The sequence below is a fragment of the Simochromis diagramma genome, unplaced genomic scaffold (assembly GCF_900408965.1).
Source record: "Simochromis diagramma unplaced genomic scaffold, fSimDia1.1 OVJJ01000734.1, whole genome shotgun sequence".
NCBI classification, from domain to species: Eukaryota; Metazoa; Chordata; class Actinopteri; order Cichliformes; family Cichlidae; genus Simochromis; species Simochromis diagramma.
Genome location: NW_024387513.1, coordinates 32,663 through 52,450, shown reverse-complemented (window position 1 = coordinate 52,450; position 19,788 = coordinate 32,663). Strand labels below are relative to the sequence as shown.

The following is a 19,788-nucleotide window of genomic DNA, read 5'->3' as shown; positions in this document are numbered from 1 at the left end:
ATGATTAATGTATATCCCTTTCATTAATGTAGCATATGTTAAAACAAATATTAGCTGACCCAAAGCACTTTCACGTAAAAGTAGAGGAAACAATCAAAATCCTGAAACATCCATCAGTAGCTATTGGTTCATCTTCAGCTACAGAACATTTTTTTTCTGTACCTAAAACTCATCATGTATTTTAATTTTTGATGAGCTTGTACAGAGAAACAGCAGGAATGAAAATCAGCACTTACAAATCTCAGGCCATGATCCTAAGCCAGAAAAGAGTCAAGGCCTCACTCTGACTCTGGGATGAGTTTCTGCTCCAAGTGGAGGAGTTTAAGTATCTCTGGGCCTTGCGGGGGAGAGGGGCACAGGAGATCAATAGACAGATTGGGACCATGACTGCAGCGATGCGGATGCTACAATGGTCCGTCGTGGTGAAGAGAGCTGTGCATAAAAGCAAAGCTCTCAATTTAGATCCCTACTCTCACCTGTGGTCACAAGCTTTGTTTGCCTGGTTTTTGGTCTGTTTCTGGTGACCATGTTTTTTCTTTTGAGCTGTTTGAGCAGGTCGATCCAGGGTCTCTGTGGTCGTCAATGTCATCGAAGGTTTTGCTGCATATTTCTCTCGCTACATTTTTCAGAAACTAAAATTAAGAAACAAACAAACACAAACGTGATTTAAATTTGTTCATGAATGCCTCGTCAAAGGGGTCAAAGGTCATCAGCCAGGCTGGTCAGACACAGATGGAGACTGTTCGCATTAACACCTGAGAGCATCTTAGAGCAGAGATCCAGGTCACCATCAAACTCCATAACATGTGACTTACGGACAAGAAATCACCATGACGACAAGTCGCTGAGCTTTTCAACATCTGAACATGAAGTAAAAATATTCTGATCATTTCCAGCTCTGAGTTTTTATTCTGTGAGTCTACAAGAGTAACTCTGAATGATTCACAGCACAAAACATTCTTCTTTATATTTATCTGTGTCTTTGTGAGGAAATGAAAAGAAAAACAGCCTGAATGGAGGAAGTGAGCCGAGGAGCAGAGATGTAAAAATGGTTTGAGATCACGTTTGAGGAAGTCATGTGGAAGAAAGTCCTGTGATGTGATGTGTTTGCAAAGTATGAAAAGCATGTGTGTCCTACAGGTCCAGCTGACCCAAACACTACACCACCCTGTGTGGGGGAAAAAATTATCACTATGTGGAAATTATAAAAAGCGATTTAAGAAACTTTTTTATGAACAATTATTACAATAGAAACGTTATTTATAAGATTGAAGATTGTTTCAGCTGCATTAACTTAAATTCAGCACCAGGAAATTTAACATTTTATTCTACAACTTATTTTCCGCCATTAGTCAAAGGAAGAGAGTTGTGTAGTCTTTAGGTTGAGGGTAACTTGTTGTTTTTTGATTTTGCTCTTTTATTTCCTTTCTACAATAAACCAAATGAAAGCAGCCAGCATGGCAGACAGAGGAGCTGTTAGTGCTGTTAGACCCTGTATAGTGCTCAGCATGGTTTTTCCCCAATTCTTTACTTCTCCACTCAAAGTTGATCTCTGAGGTTGGACCTGATCAGCAGCTGTTAAAGACCAGAATGAAAATGTCAGCCATCTGGACTTTCATAATATTAAATATTACAGTTATAAATGAATCATACAGTTAAAGCTTCATAAAATCTGTTGTTCAACAGCTCAGTCACTACAGCAGTGATACAGATGTACAAAAAATTACTATTATTTTTCTACTTAATCATCTCACCAGTGACGTTGAGTCGACATCTTCCAACACTGAAGCCATAATCAGTGTTGACCTCACACAGGTACAGACCCGAGTCATCAGTCCTGAGTCTGCACAGTTGAAGTCTGATTCGTCCTTCTCTGAGGGCGTCTTTGTCACTCTGGACTCGTCCTGAAAACTTTTCATCCTGAGACTCTGACACCTCAACACCTTCATGAACCTGATACAGGACTGAGAGTTCATCACTGATGAAGAGTTCACAGAGGATGTTGAGAGTTTTGGTGGATCTGTCAGGTTTGGTGGTGAACGTCCACTCCAGTGTGATGTTGTGGTTCTCCTCTGCCTGATAGCAGGTCTGTGTCACATTGACTACAAATGATCCTGTTGAGGAGACAGAGAGGGAAAGAGAGGAGCAGACACACTGAGAACTGGAACAAATCTGTTGTTGAGCTTTATTTGGAGTTCATAAAGTGAAGCTGTAAACTAGCCAGAGACACATGAGGTGAGGATGATGAGCAGCAGGATCCTGCAGATCATCTTCTCCCTGTGAGAGGAGACAGAGGTGAAGAGTCATCAACACATGAGGTCAAAGGTCAGTCAGTACAGCTAGAAGAAGGAAAATCTCCACTCACAAGACTTTCTGATCCAATGAGCCTGCAGGCAGCAACAAACCATTCAGAATTTATTTAATGTTTTTGGTTTTCATCAGCTGTGAAAAGCACTGAGTGTGTTTCAGGTAAATATGCACATATTTAATTAAATTCAAAAGTTATTGTCATACATGTATAAAACATGTAAAGTAACACTTTTAATCAGAGTGTAGCATCAAGCCATTAAAATGTCTGAGATGTTGATGTGGTCCCTGAAGTAGCAGAGTGGGTTAATAACGAAATGAGCATCAGGAGCCCAAGAGGGTCAACCAAAAAAAACGTTTAACCCTCTGGGGTCCAGGTTATAATTGGCCATTTTTAACTACTTTTGATTTTCCCTCCACATTTCACCTTTAAAAACTATTTATTTTGCCTTGTTTGGTATCATCCTTTTTAGCACAACCTCACGTGTCTGAATTTACAGTTATGTTTTCATTTTGACATACTGTATTAACACAACTGATCTCAATTCAAACACTAGGTACAAGATACATGAGGACCTATGATACGGTGATACTTTTGGTAAACAACCATTTGACTAACATGTCTGTCTCACCTGCTCTTGTTCCCTCTCTTTCCCTCTTTGTGCTGACAATCAAGCCAAACACCAACATCATCAAATATACAGTTGAAACCAGATATTTATGTACTCTTCAGATAAAAACACTTTTTTAATTGTAACATCAAATCAGACTAAATGTTTATTTTTTTAGATTGATAAATATAAAAAACATATTTGTTAACTTTAAGAGTAAAGAGAGAAACTATCTGTATTTCTTAATTGTAAATGGCACCAAATTGTATTCGAACTTGAGCCACACTTATGGAGCTCCACAGTTCTTTTCCTGGTGTTTTGGTTGACATCTCTTGATTTTCCCATGTCAAAGAAACAGGCTCTGTGTTTTGCCTTACATGCATCCACAGGTGTGCCACCAGTTTACTCACATGGACTCTACTAACCTATCAGAAGCTTCTTCAGCTCAGAATGGAATCGTCTGGAGTTTTCTTATTAATTAACAATAAACTTAGTGTATATGTACTCCTAAATTTGATGAAAGTGATAAAAATAGACAGCTCTGTCTCTCTTTATTCTGACATTTAACTAATTCAAAAGATATTTCAATATTTATCTAAAACAAAAGTTTACTCTAAATTGATGTTGTACAGTAAAAAAATGTTCTTATGTTTTCCATAAAGTGTATGTAAATATCTGGTTTAAACTGTGAATATACTGCTGTGTATTGAAGTTCCTCTTGTTTTGCATAGAAATATACTGAACAACATACAAAGCATAATATATAAAATAACATCCCGTACGTGGGGCTGGACGGCCAACACGTTAACGAGCTAACTGCGCTAACACATTAGTTCCCACCCATGTAATTGAGCATTGTGTGGCACATCCAACATACTGTTTTACTTTAGTCCATGACGCGCTTACCTTCAGGGTCATACGAAAACCAAAATAGTTCCAAACGCCAGATCTGAATGAGAGTGGGGGACGTTCAATTTGCCATGTTGCAAGTGTAACGGGTGTATTAAAAAATAATTTATATTTCACCAAAGATCCATCCTGCAGTGTTATCTTGCTTTGTCAGTATTGGTTATGTATATGTGTTTATTTATATATGTTTATTTTCTGTATTTATATTTTGGGAGCTTTTATTTTGTTTATGTGACCTTTGACTTCCCACGAAGTCACTTCCTGTAGCTGCGCGCTATTTTCCTCAGTCGCCTCGAGGCCCCGCTGAGGAGGAGAAGGGTCTGGCTGCAGGCTGCAGCCACTGTGGAGCTCCACAGTAACCGGATACACGTGACCTCCACACTAACCGGAAACACGTGACCTCCACACTAACCGGAAGCACGTGACCTCCACAGTAGCCGGAAGCACGTGACCTCCACAGTAGCCGTAAACACGCATGGATACCGTGGAAGTCTTGCAGGTTGATCGCAAAGGTTGGTTAAGTCTTTCTTAAATAAATTTGCCGTTAGTGATTTCATAATTCTAGGAATCGTCTAGTTTTCTTACAATGATCATGTTGCCACTTTTTTGCGTTACAACAACATTCCTCCTTATTTTAATGTTTTTTCATCGTGCTCCATGCCAGAGAAACACACAGATATGTTTTTTCCTGGGCCTGGTTTAAGTAAGAGAGCTGGATTAACGGCTTCTGTGGGCGAGAAGAAGCAAAAACCACATTTTGCATTAGAGTATGATTTATTGTTGGCGTCAGAGATGCAAAATAACGAATACTTCAATACTGTACTTAAGTAGAATTTTCTGGTATCTTTACTTTACTGCTGTACTTTTTTGTGCCTACTGTATACTTCTTTATACTTCTCACATTTTAGCACGCGTATCTGTACTTTGTAATCCGTACATTTGTAAATCAGCACGCGTGCTTTGGATGCAAGATTACTTCAAAATTTTGTACATAAATTATATTTTAGACCCTGTACTTCTTACTTCCACTTGACTAAAAAGTCGAGTCGGTGCTTTTTAAACAGAGGTATCTAAACTGTAGTAAGGAACGTGTGCCGCATTCCTCCGGCAGTACTCTTCGAGGAGCCCCGTCTCCTCCCCAAGGTTTTGTCTTCGGTTTCTGAGTCTTTGTTAGAACATTCATTGGCTCTACCCTCTGTGTTCAATAAAACTGCAGCTGACGGAAAGTCCATGAAAATGACATGCCCTCACTGTGGCCTTACTCTTCGTAGCTCTGGCAAGCTATTTGCACACTGGAGAGAGGAAGCCAAAGCTGTGCTTGAAGGACAACACGTGCCCACTTTCAGACTGAAAAAGCGCAAGTTCCAGGAAGTCAGTCAGGTCAGTATTCACTTTAAACAGTAGTGTAATTACATGGTTATTGACATTTGAATAAGTGTTAAAAAACTGTTCTGCAACAGAGAAATAACTATGTTTTCATCCCCATTTGCCTGACACAGGAGCCAGCAGTTGTTGAAGATCTGCGTCCTGCTGTGCAGTGGGTTGTCCAAAATAAGGCACTTTTCCGTGGACACGTAACAATGCCAAAATATCTGTCCTTAAATCAAGGGGACCAGCAGAGGGTCTTAAGAGACATGTCAGAGGAAGAAGACACTGGAGCAAGGGACTTGTTCCTCTTTGTTTTTCAGTTTGCAGAGGACATGGAGCTCTTTTTGAAAGCATGTGCGTATGAGCAGGGACTAAGGGTCAGTGCTATGACATGTAATGGACAAATGAAGGCACTGGCTGTGTTTGTTTGTTTGTTTGTTTAATATGTTGTTGTTTTTTTGTTTTGCTTTTTGCGTAGTACAAAATTCCAATTAAACTTATTTCAAAATGTTGTTCACTTTATTCTGTGTCCATACTTATAATAAAGGATTACAGTGTAACAGCATTAAATGTAAATGTAACAGCATTTTTTTAAACTTGTATTTTCAAAATAAAAAGCTTATTGTTGATATTAACAGTAAAGAATTGTAATCAATAATATTTTTATACATTTTAAACATTAACACTCTGGGCTCTATCCTGGCCATTTGTGGACACTTCACTTATTCTTTTTTTTGACTACTGCACTGCAGTGGACCAAAACAATGACACGGGGTTGATCTTAAGGATCTAATAGTTGTGTGTGTTGTGCATGACATTGCCACACAAATATGTATTTGCAAGATAGAGTAGAATAAATTATGACGCATGAAATATTACATAGGCTGCAGTGAATTTCTGTTGATGCAGCCTATTGAGCTTTGAGTTTCCCAGTAAAACTTAGCTTTGAAGCACCTGCTAAAAACACTTTTACTCTTGTACATTTCATAACAAGACACCATAGCCAAAATATTAACAAAATATATATTATTAAAAAATTCAAAGCTGCAGCACATACAGCAACAAACACCGTTAGTAAATGTGTCCTGGAGTTTATGCAGGTGCAGAAAGTGCTGCTGCTGTAAGTAAGCCTAACAGCTTCCAGATCAATTATTTTTCTGGAAAGATGGTAGGAAGGGCATCACTGCTCATTTCTACAGTCTCCCAGATCTTGGAATACAATCCCTTTGTACCATGAAACCACTTCGCAGTACTAGGATTCCACTAAAACCTATAAAGAGAGTGATCCTGGAAGAAATGGGGCACACACTAGTGACCTCAACAATTGCAAGACAGCCTTTTCCCCGATGCTCAGATGGGGAAAAAAGTAAGTTTCATGAAAACATTAGGACTTTATCACTGTTTTATCTGAAAAGTTAATGGTAATATATAACCTAACTGGCTATAAAGAGTAAAAAATTTAGATACAATTTTGATTTTGGTGGTGCTATTTTAAAGAGTCACGTCGGTAAAAGTAGAAAAATGTTTTAAGAAATCTACATTTTATAGCATTTTGTGAACATACACAAAAAGTGGCCATTTTTGGCAACAAACAAGCTGAGAGAGTTTTATATTTTTGGCTCTCCTTGAACAAAAATATTAGTGCATAATAATCAATGTTGATGTTAATCAATTAGATGTCCCAGACTCTACTATTATTAATACAGCAGCCCCTCGTTTATCGCTGGTGTTACGTTCTAAAAATAACCCACGGTAGGTGAAATCCATGAAGTAGCCAACTTTATTTTTTACAATTATTATAGATGTTAAGACTGTAAAACCCCTCACTACATGCTTTATACACTTTTCTCAGACAGGCATGAACATTTTCACACTTTTCTCTTTTGTTTAAACACTCTTAGAGTTCAAACCTTCGTAGAAACATAAGTCCAGTATTATGGAATGAAACCTAAAGGTGCATTTGAGGGTGCAAAACGTTTCGTCGGCATTGTTGTGTTTGTTTGGGAGAAAACTTACAAACATACAGTACAGCACTTCAGAGTTACACTGCTAGCGATCGAAGATTTATGTAAATTCGACAAGCTAAACGCATTCTGTACAGTAGGAGTCCCCAACCTTTTTGCACCACAGACCACTTTAATGTCAGACAATATTTTCAGGGAACGAGCTTTAAGGTGTCGCGGATAAATACAACAAAAGAATAAAAAAAAGAAACTGTGGTATTTTGTAAATATAATAATAAACGTGACTTGAGCTGTGCGCCAACAACAACGACAGTGACATCCTCCTCTCTGCTTTTTAATGCTCTCTGGTCGCTATGGTAACGCGTAAATAGTTCTTTCAAAATAAGACACACAACTACAACCATACATTTCACACCGGAGGATCAACTCTCGCGGAACGGTACCAAAAGACTCACGGACCGGGACCGGTCCGTGGGCCTATTAGGAACCGATCCTGTACAGGAGACACTGGACTAGATTGATTGACAATGGTCTACAGCAATCAGAACGCACAACGCGATGTACTGTAAAAAAAAACTAAATCAGCGAAACAGCAAGTGTCACTTTTGGCCACGAACAATTTAGGGGATGGTGAATTTTTTTTAACAAACCCAGGGTGTTAAAAACCCCACTTAAAACCATTTTTTTCTCAGCAGCATCAATAGTAACAAAAACGCAATTTAGTTTCCGCTGTCAAAGTCGATTTAACCAAAGTTACGTGTTTACGGAAAGTATGGAGGTCACGTGTTTCCGGTTACTGTGGAGGTCACGTGTTTCCGGTTACTGTGGAGCTCCACAGTGGCTGCAGCCAGATGCTCTTGCTGAGGAGAGGTGAGCGTATGCTAGTGTTCTCAGTTACAGAGTGAATAAACACAGTTAAAGTAACTAAAAGTAATTCAAACACTGCTCGTTCCCTTTGTGCATATTGTCTCATAGTTCTGTTTGATGTTTTAGTGTGAATTATTGTTTCTCTGTCGAGTACAGCACTTTATTGTAACATGCTAGTTAGCATATCTCAGATGAGAGCATAGGAGCGTGGTCCGCTATCCTTCTCTCTCCCTTGAAGGTGTTCATGCAGAAGTCCAGTAAAGTGAAGTTGCTGTACTTTTTTGTTTTTATTTTAAACAGGTATGTGAGCTCCCTCTTTTATTTTTGTGTTATGTGAACTGGTTATATCTTCTGTTTGTTTGTGATTCATGTTCACTGTTTCAGCTTACTGTAAATATGTAAAATTATCACTGGTAAATGAAGTCTCCCTAAAGTATAATTTTGTTGATGAGGTAATTGTCACTATATGTTCACGATGCAGCGCATTTTTGTTTGTTATATATGAATATAAATACATTTTAGCAGTATTATTTGGTAATTGGATTTTTTGTGATGTTGCATCTCAGTCGCCTAGAGGCCCCGCTGAGGAGAGGTGTTCATGCAGAAGTCCAGTAAAGTGAAGTTGCTGTACTGTTTTGTTTTTATTTTAAACAGTTCTGGGAGAATAAATCCACCCAGCTGGCAAAGTGAGAGCTGACTCCTCTGGTCATTCGCATAACACAACGCAGAGAACTAACGGCAATAAGAGTTTAAGGCCAGTCCGGCTACACAAGGAGAGTTTAACTTCTGTCTCGCTAGCTTGCCCTGCGCTCAGTGAATCTGCATTCGACTACTCCACCTAGGCTGCACTGTCGAGCGCAGATCCACTGAGCGCTCAACACAGACAGCATCATCAGAAGGAAAGTTGATAAAATAAATTAAAATTTTTGTATTGTTCGATACATATGCGTACCGAACCGAAAGCACTGTATCGAACGGTTCAATATCGATACGAGTATCGTTGCACCCCTATCATTTAGGTGTACTTTCTATTGTATTGAACTGCAGTTTGTACAGGATAAACAGTGTAAGTGTGGTCATTTTCTTTACTGTTTGGCTCATGAAGAAGTAAAGGTGCTCTATGACATTTAAATTACAGCAGATTAAATGATGGAAAAACAGACAGTCTTCAGATAGCACTTTCATTTCATAGCGAGCTGTTTGTGCATGTCCAGTAAATATGCATGAACCCTGAACTAGTTTAGTTCTGTAGGACTACAATTTCCTTCACTATCATTCTTCAATTTTGTTTTTGGGGGGCTTGTCATGATAAAACACAAGGCAGCTGCACTTTAACTTTATTTGCACGTCTTCCAATGAAATTCCATTAAATGAACAGTAGATGTCAGTAAACACTGACTGTTCACATCATTCAAAGTTTGTGTCTAAGAGCACATCCGGTGATTTTACCTCGTGTGATATTTCAGACTGGATTTCGCTGCAAATTTCTTGCAAATCATTAACATTTTTTTTACTAACTAATCTTTAAATTATGAGGGTAACTATAGCAACATTCAGCAGTTATTCAATGTGAGTAATCCTTCTTCCCAGCAGCTCCTTAAAACTCCACCCTCACTGCATAGCTGGACTGGCCATCGGGCATACCGGGCATTTGCCCGGTGGGCCGCTGGCGATTTTTTGTTTTTATGGGCCGAGTAGAACCGTGTAGAACGAAAGACCATCATACAAACAAACGTAAGTTTACCAGTCTCGCAAATCGTCGTCATAAATACACATTCGTTAACCGTTTATTAATATAACCTTTGAGCTCAGCGGTAATTAATTAGTAGTGGAAATAATTTCTGGTTCATTACAGAAATGTAGCAGTGACAATAATATTGTATGTTGTAATCGCAATGGACAATTAGTGATACAAAACAACTGTTTTATCCTGTGAATAAAAGTATATGTTTTTGTCAATGTACCATGGTAATAACAGAAGCGAAACGCAATATTGTGTCAGGACAATTCACTATTTATGCACAATAAACAAAGGAGCATAGCGCGACAATTTCTGTTCAGCGCCAGACTTGCTTGTAACCTATATCACCAATTATGTTACGAAAAATGACGCATTAACTACAACAAAACACTGACCTTTGTGGGAATGCTTGGAGCAGACTAACCTGTGAGCTGGAGTGTTCTGGGACGTTATATTTGGTATATCCAGACCATCCGTCGGCTCTTACTTCGGAAACATGGCTTAAAAATTTTTCTCTTCAACGACGTAATCCGATAAAAAAAAAAAACGATCTCTTTACCCGTCGGCTTCCCGTGGCTGTCATGCGACCGGCTATTGCAGTTAATAATACAACAGCTTCTTGCCATTTTTTGGGTTTCTTTTTATCGCTGTGTAACTGAGTTCAATTGAAAGCCTGCGTGCGCTAGTACCTCTTGCCACAAGTTCCCAGAATTCTTTGCTGTTTTACCCCGAATGACATCACATTTTCAATCTTTATCCTGGTGGGCCGGTGTCTAGTCAAAATGCCCTGGCCGATTTTTTGTCCCAGTCCAGCCCTGCCTCATTGTCAGCATATTTGGTGCATTCATTGCGATGTCATGTCATAAAAACACCAAAATACATTATCTTAGTGTCTCTAGTAACAAACAACTAATTAATGCATAAGCACATTTTATGCAAAACTTGTATTTTAATCTTTCCACATATAAAATCATTTGTTCTTTTATCCTTTAATTTTCTTGATATTTTTGACCCTTTAAAGGACTAAATGTGAGCGGTGAAACTGACTGCTTGAGAAAAGCAGTACCAGAATCTGGACACTAGATGTCACAGCTATTTACACCACTGGTTACATACTGGTCTGAGCATGCCCACGTTCTTTTCAGCATCTCTTCTAAACATTTGTAAGGTTATATATATTTTAAGCAATGTTAAGAACTGTGTGGAACCATATATTATATTATATTATATTATATTATATTATATTATATGGCATGGTGGTTAGCACTGTTGCCGCACAGCAAGAAGGTCCTGAGTTCAATTCCACCATCAGGCCGGGGTCTTTCTGTGTGGAGTTTGCATGTTCTCCCCGTGTTTGTGTGGGTTCCCTCCGGGCACTCCGGCTTCCTCCCACTGTCCAAAGACATGCATCTTGTGGGGATAGGTTAATTGGATAATCCAAATTGCCACTAGGTGTGAATGTGAGTGCGAATGGTTGTCTGTCTGTGTGTTGGCCCTGCAACAGACTGGTGACCAGTCCAGGGTGTACCCCGCCTCTCGCCCTATGACAGCTGGGATAGGCTCCAGCGCCCCCCGCGACCCTGAAAAGGATAAGCGGAAGCGGATGGATGGATGGATATATCATCTGGAACAACCACATGAATATATGGTCCACCAACAGGATACTGGTGACACACAGAGAGTCCAGAAGTAACCATAAGTTAACAGAATAGACACAACAACAATAACTGAGCTGAACCTGACTGTGTTAAGGCTGCTGAAGCTGTGAACCAGGATCTGGTCCAGCCAGCAGGACATGACTCACAGGAAGCTCACAAACTGCCCACACAGAGTAAAAAACACACTGGGGATCATATTCACTGTGACCCTCCATGTTCAGGCTCCACTTTCCTCTAAATCCTCATTTAACACCACATTGACCACACCATCTCAGGCACCGCAGCTGATAGGTTACTAGCATAAACCTATTCGCTGGAACGTTGAAGGCAATATGATTACACCGCAAAGCAAGACACAAATAGGCAAGCTTCTTCATGTTACTCGTGCATGGGAGAGAACCGGACAAACGCCGTTCCTTCGCTTGGCCCCAGTTGCTCTCGTCCGTCCTCCTGTACCACTGTCCTTTTATTGAGGTTACATGAATATGCATAGGTTCATTAACATATGACGTCTACATACACACAAAGAGTACCTTGCCTGTGTGTGTGTGTGTGTGTGTGTGTGTGTGTGTGTGTGTGTGTGTGTGTGTGTGTGTGTGGTCGGTCAAGATGTGACCTTGTGAAAACTCCCCAAAGCTGGTGCCAGGAAGTCTAGCAGATTTACAGTGGGGCAAAAAAGTATTTAGTCAGCCACCGATTGTGCAAGTTCCCCCACCTAAAATGATGACAGAGGTCAGTAATTTGCACCAGAGGTACACTTCAACTGTGAGAGACAGAATGTGGAGAAAAAAAATAAATAAATAAAAATCCATGAATCCACATGGTAGGATTTGTAAAGAATTTATTCGTAAATCAGGGTGGAAAATAAGTATTTGGTCAATAACAAAAATACAACTCAATACTTTGTAACATAACCTTTGTTGGCAATAACAGAGGTCAAACGTTTACTATAGGTCTTTACCAGGTTTGCACACACAGGAGCTGGTATTTTGGCCCATTCCTCCATGCAGATCTTTTCAAGAGCAGTGATGTTTTGGGGCTGTCGCCGAGCAACACGGACTTTCAACTCCCGCCACAGATTTTCTATGGGGTTGAGGTCTGGAGACTGGCTAGGCCACTCCAGGACTTTCAAATGCTTCTTACGGAGCCACTCCTTTGTTGCCCGGGCGGTGTGTTTTGGATCATTGTCATGTTGGAAGACCCAGCCTCGTTTCATCTTCAAAGTTCTCACTGATGGAAGGAGGTTTTGGCTCGAAATCTCACGATACATGGCCCCATTCATTCTGTCCTTAACACGGATCAGTCGTCCTGTCCCCTTGGCAGAAAAACAGCCCCATAGCATGATGTTTCCACCCCCATGCTTCACAGTAGGTATGGTGTTCTTGGGATGCAACTCAGTATTCTTCTTCCTCCAAACATGACGAGTTGAGTTTATACCAAAAAGTTCTACTTTGGTTTCATCTGACCACATGACATTCTCCCAATCCTCTGCTGTATCATCCATGTGCTCTCTGGCAAACTTCAGACGGGCCTGGACATGCACTGGCTTCAGCAGCGGTACACGTCTGGCACTGCGGGATTTGATTCCCTGCCGTTGTAGTGTGTTACTGATGGTGACCTTTGTTACTTTGGTCCCAGCTCTCTGCAGGTCATTCACCAGGTCCCCCCGTGTGGTTCTGGGATCTTTGCTCACCGTTCTCATGATCATTTTGACCCCACGGGATGAGATCTTGCGTGGAGCCCCAGATTGAGGGAGATTATCAGTGGCCTTGTATGTCTTCCATTTTCTGATGATTGCTCCCACAGTTGATTTATTCACACCAAGCTGCTTGCCTATTGTAGATTCACTCTTCCCAGTCTGGTGCAGGTCTACAATACTTTTCCTGGTGTCCTTCGAAAGCTCTTTGGTCTTGGCCATGGCGGAGTTTGGAGTCTGACTGTTTGAGGCTGTGGACAGGTGTCTCTTATACAGATGATGAGTTCAAACAGGTGCCATTCATACAGGTAACGAGTGGGGGACAGAAAAGCTTCTTACAGAAGACGTTACAGGTCTGTGAGAGCCAGAGATTTTCCTTGTTTGAGGTGAACAAATACTTATTTTCCACCCTAATTTACGAATAAATTCCTTACAAATCCTACCATGTGAATTCATGGATTTTTTTTTCACATTCTGTCTCTCACAGTTGAAGTGTACCTCTGGTGCAAATTACTGACCTCTGTCATCATTTTAAGTGGGGGAACTTGCACAATCGGTGGCTGACTAAATACTTTTTTGCCCCACTGTAGATCCAAACGGGACACACAGAAAAAAAAGAAAAAAAAGAAAAGAAAACAGTATGTAAGCACATGCAAAATGTCCTGTACGTACAAAGATTTTTGGCAGTTGTTGTGTCTGAGTGAGAAAATAATTCATGAAATTTGAGAGATGTAGTCATTGAATGCATTTTGTGCCAAAACAATGATAACTGATCCTCAGTTTAGCCCACATAGACTTCTGTTGTGCTCACTGTGTGAGGAGTTTTGCAAAAGTGACCTAAGTATTGAGAAATGTGTCCTAGCGTCTGTAAAAAACTGTAAAACCGGCCTCATCTACAAAAAGTAACTCATGTCCCATTGCATCTGCTTCTAGTTCCATCACTCTCTGGACAAGACAAAACAAATACAACACATCAGGCCCATGCACAGCACTACAGTATGCACTTCCAAATTCAGAACCAATGACACTAGATTACCTGCACATAGTCATATCGCAGTTGCTTTACACGTTCTGTGTTTCTGTCGAAAGGAACTCTGTAAATTTGCTTTATTCTTATTCTGTGGCGCGCAAGTACACGACTTAGTGCAGAAATGCTTGCACTGTGTATATTTTGAAAGATGGTGTCATTATCAATTATGCGCTGCTGTATTTCGCGCAGTCTTATTACATTATTGGCAATCACCATGTTCACTATATGGGTCTCTTGCTCTTGAGTGAACATTCTGCCTCTGCCCCCAACATCTGGACGTCTAGCAATTCTGTAAAGTAACAATTTCAGTATTTTTGCATGTATGGTACTGTTGTGTTTCTCATTAGAGTATGGCAGTGCTACAAAGTACTTACCGATTCTCATTTCGAAATGTCCTAATGATGCTTGCCACAGTGTAGCGGCTCAGTTTAGGCTGAACCCGTTGGCCAGCTTCCCTCAGGGTCATCCCATGGTTGATGACATGGTCCACTATTGTAGCTCTGATGTCATCAGTTATTCTGTTTCTTACTCTTCTTACCCTTCCTCTTTCCCCTCCTCGTCCTCTTCTTGCTCCTCCTTGTCCTCTTCCTCTAACTTCCTCTAACCCTCTTGCTTTTTCACCTCCACGTCCTCTTCCTCCAACTTCTTCACCTCCACGTCCTCTTCCTCCAACTTCTTCACCTCCACATCCTCTCCCTCAGCCTCCTCTGATTCTCACTCTTCTCACTCTTACTGCTCCTTCCATTGTACTCCGCACACACAGCTTACCTGTATTATAGTGCTTAGGCTGATTGCAAAGTGGACTAATTATCTAAAACAGTTTTCACATGTGAAAGTGTGCCAGACAGTTGGCAAAATAGTGTTAATGATAGCCATACATGTGTATAATTTTGCTAGGAGTGTGTTGGAAATTTGGTAATTGAGTGTTGTGCAGTGAGTTGTGTTTAAAGTTCTGCAAAAAGAGTGTTGTGCAGTGAATTGTGCCTACAGTTTTGCAAAGTGTGTGTTACAAAATTGCAAACTGAGTGCAAAGCAGTGTTTGTGCTTTTAGTTTTGCAAACTCAGTGAGTGGTTTTGCTATAAGTATTAACAGTTTTAGGAATTGTGCTATAAGAATCACAGTTAGGGTTAAAGCCATCAGAAAAAACTGTAAGGGCCAAGACAGAATGACCCTCATTCTCACTATGACCTCAGTATAAACTTTCCAGTTGGCTTCATGATCTCCAGGTGCAGCTATCTAAAATTTTTGATATTTATAATTGTTTATTTTGCAAATTATGGGTTCTAGAATCAAAATAAGGCAATAAAGTCAGGATGCTTGGGTCTGCTTCGAATTCCTGATGAAAACATCCATCCAACCTCTTTAAATCCAAGTCAGCTTCAAACTCCATTACTTAGACTTAGACTTAGTTCCTCCTACGCCGAGCGGCGCATCGGGCAGCTAGTGATCTCCATCGATGTCGGTCAGCAGCGACTGCTTCAGCTTCGTCCCAGGCAATGTCGACAGTTCTCAGATCGTCCATAAATGTTCGACGCCATGTGGTCTTTGGTCGGCCTTGCTTTCGCTTGCCAGTGCATGGACGCCATGTCATGGCAATCTTAGCTGGGCGATGAGGGGGTAGGCGTAAAATATGTCCCGCAAAGCGAAAGCGCCTTTCTGCAACAACATCGGCTAATGGGCGGGTGCCTGCTCTTCGTAGGACCTCCTCAAACTCCATTACACTCATATAAACCTAAAAATCATCCCACATCCGTCTCATGTGCTGCTCCCATGTAGGAGGACAGCGGTGTTTTACAAACATTACTGACAGCATTACATCAGTGCTACACAAGAGCCTCACAGATACACCTGTTGTCACGGACCCGGCTGTGGGGACCCAGGGTCCATGAGCAGTGAGGACTGTTATTGTTATTATTTGGTGCCTGTGTCGTCCGCACTGCTACTGTTCTCTGTTCACACTTGTATGTAGGCAGATGTGTCTGTGTGTGTGTGTGTTTGTGCGCGCGCGTGTGTGCGCGCGCGTGTGTATGTGTTTGCTTCTCCCACTCTCTCCCCGGTCCCGGTACGGAAGTGCGCGCCGTGGGAAGGGCGTGACTAGGCGACTGTCGTCATTGGGAGTCCCTCCTCGCTGTTACCGGCCCACCAGCAGCTGATTACCTACCAGCTGTTGGTAATCCTCCTCCTGGCCAGACAGAGGTATTTAACCTGGACTCGCGGCGACAGTCGACGTGGGATTATTGAGATCGATATATGAGATATATGAGATTTGTAGCTGCCGTCATAGGCAATCGCATTTAAGTTCATTTTATTAGATATGTAAGGTTGAAACAATTAGTAGTTGAAATATTCAGAAATAAGAAATAAATAAATAGTAATTCATATTTTGTTCATTAGATTTATATGTTTAAATGTGTTATTTGTGCTAATTGTGCAATTAGATAGGAACCTTTTCTATAGTTCTGTCTGTTGTTGCTAAGAGGGTATTTTTTGGCTGTCACACTCAGCAAGCTAATTGAGAGACGAGCCACGAGGTTTGCATATCTACAGTGCACTCCTTTTTTGGACCTCCCCACGACATAAGGATTAAAGTTTTATTCCCTTTGAGTGAGGCCAATGAGGTAAATGTTTTCTTTTGTTTATTATCGTTGTATGTAAATACGCTAGTGTTTTTTTTTTTGTTTTTTTTTTTAACTGCATGAAAGTTTAATTGAAGTGGATGAACATTAAGGTTACATGCGTGGTCATTTTGCAGTCTTGTTCCAAGCAAATAAACAATTTACTGGTGTCCTACCTGAATGTTACAAACAAGCTGAACAGTGCTGACTGCTATATTGTGCATGTCCGAATTTACAACATTATCATTTAGTTCCCTCAGTAAGTTTATACAGGTACACATGTACAACATGTTTTTAATCAGTTATTTATTCAATGATTCAATTGTTTAAATAAATTAAACATTTGACTCATACTCATACTGAAACTGAAACATCTACAGGGAGTGCAGAATTATTAGGCAAATGAGTATTTTGTCCACATCATCCTCTTCATGCATGCTGTCTTACTCCAAGCTGTATAGGCTCGAAAGCCTACTACCAATTAAGCATATTAGGTGATGTGCAACTCTGTTTTTTTGTTTTGTTTTGTTTTTTTGCCTGTCCCGTTTGGCTCTTTTGCCATCAGAATTGTTGTCTAAAGGCAAAGAAAGATGCCCAACGGATTTACTTTACCAAATTGACCATCCCAGCCTTGCCGTAATGGTCCATTTGATTCACCCTTTATTGTTTATTTTATTTTCACTTACTGAATACGGGACAGACTTGACTGGGGGAAAGAAGGGGAGAAAGAAAGAGGGAAAGAGAAACAGCTGAGAAGAGGGACGGGGGAGAAGGGCAAAAGACAAAAACCAACAGAATGAGCGGAGAAAAAAAAGAAAAAAAATGCATATATCAATCACCTGGATTACCTGCTGAGAAAGAAAAAAGAAAACAAGCAGAAGAGAACAAGAGTAATAGAATAAACAACATCACAATGATATATGGGAATATGACAGTAAATACTAAATATTAAACATTATTGTGCATACGCTAGTGTTGCGTGATATTCTAGTGCAATTGCCGCAGTGTGAGGTGTAATGTGTATTTTATTGATCGTTTTGTTGGAATGTTTCATCATATATAATGCTTAAGGGCTTTATTAAGAATATTCATTTAAGTTTGTATTTCTTTTTAGTTCTGACGGCATTGTATCGGCTGTGGTTGGACATCATTACATGTTAAGGCATGTCGAAGAATCCTCCTGTCCGAAATAAATGTCAGTTAAAACGCAAAGAACAAGTTGAGCTTTATTACGACTTGAGGGGAGTAACAGTCAGAACTCAGCCTGCTTTGTGCTGGAGGAGAGAGAAGGAGAAAGAGGAGCCGAGTGCAGTGGAGCTGAGCTGAGGGTCACGTAGTTAAGCTCGCGTCTCTCTCAAGCATCAAAGACACTCAAACACACACAGACATCTCATAAGGTAACCAGAGTCCAGTGGTGCAGCTTGGTTAAGCTACAAAGAAGTAACACGTTTATACAAGTTAAATGTGGAGAGTAGATTTCTTTAGCTCATCTTAAAGGGACTCTGTCAAGCAATGAAAGGGGAAGTGTGGTGGTTTGGAGTAAAAGTTTAAGTTCATGTTATTAGTTGTTTATGCTAAGTAACTGTAATTAAGGTGTGTTTAAGTTGATTATAAGGGTTTTGCTTATTTTTAAGACTGCATTAGATATTTAAAGGTCACATTATAGTATTTTGTTTGACATTAAAGTTATTTTCTGTTTTACTACAAGTGAAGGGCAATTTACTATTTTGGTTTAAGAATTGGTGACATATATTTAAGTTGACTCTTTAAAGTAAAGCAATTTAAGTTCCTAGGTGCTTCATAAGGTGACTGTTCACGTATTTAAGTTAACCTAGGTGACTTGAGTGTAGTATAATACCTTTGACTGTCTGTGACATGGAGCAAGAAGGCTGTGACACTAAAGCTGTGGAGCAGCAAGAAGCTTTTGAAGAGCAAGAAAGTTTGCACGAGCCATGCACTAGTAAAGCTGCTGAAGAAGGAAGTTTGGGGTCAAAGAGTTAAGAAGTTCACTGAAAGGGGCCAAGCACTACATGATGAAAAGGTGAACAAGCTTCAAGCTCGCTTTAAAGTCAGTTATGAAAGGTGAAAAGTTGTTGCAAAACAAGGCAAAAAGGAACTTGAAAAACCTGTAAGTGCAAAACTTAAAGAGCTTATTGACCGAGTTGAACATACCTCGGCAGAAGTGAAACAAGTTTATGATGAACTGCGCAATCATGAAACTCCTGATGCAGACACTCGCTGCAGAGTGGACACCTGTGATGCGGTTTCTCAAACGATGATAAAGCTAGCTCAAGAAAAATTAGCAGCAGAAGAAGACGAAGAACTTTCTGAGAGATTGGTTCACTGGAGTGATATAGGATCAGCATTCGATTCTGCAGCCTCTCAAAGATCCAAGGGTTCAAATAGCAGGCAATCAAGATGCTCAAGTAAGTTGTCTGTAAAAAGGCAAGAAGCAGCTGCAGAGCTTGCGGCTACTGAAGCATCTCTGAAGATTATGGAGGAAATGGAAAGTGAAAGCAAGGCACTTGAAATCCTTGAAGCAGAGGATGCTGAGAAACAGAAGGCCTTAGAGCAAAAGCGAAGAGAGCTTGAAAGGCTAGAAACAGTAAAGAGACTGAATGCTGCTAAAGCACGTCTGAAAGTGTACAATGAAGAAGGAAACTCAGATGAAGAAATATCAGACCTTCTGCATGAAAGGAGCAAACGGAGAAATGTCACATCTAAACCGATGAATCAGTTTGCACATTCGCAACTTAATGCAAATGCAGAGCCGTTTGATATGCCACAAGCCAACTCAAGGTCACAACCAAGAGAAAGCAAACAGGAAGATAGTACCACAACATTGGCCCAAGCTCTAGCTGAGTCCATTCACATAAGTCACCTACCAGTACCAGAACCTACAGTCTTCAATGGAGAGCCTCTCAAGTACAAGGATTGGAAAATGTCGTTTTAAATGCTGATAGACAGAAAGAACATCCCAATGAATGAAAAGATTTACTATCTTCACAAGTATGTTGGAGG

The 19,788-nt window shown here is 40.4% G+C and overlaps 1 long non-coding RNA gene across 1 annotated transcript; it reads left to right on the top strand.

Moving 5' to 3' along the window:
- Nucleotides 1–5,024: 5,024 nt before the first annotated feature.
- LOC120725797 lies at nucleotides 5,025–5,374 on the top strand. The gene is made up of 2 exons (XR_005694216.1): nucleotides 5,025–5,207; nucleotides 5,327–5,374. It is a non-coding gene; the product is annotated as an uncharacterized LOC120725797 (long non-coding RNA).
- The last annotated feature ends 14,414 nt before the right edge of the window (nucleotides 5,375–19,788 follow it).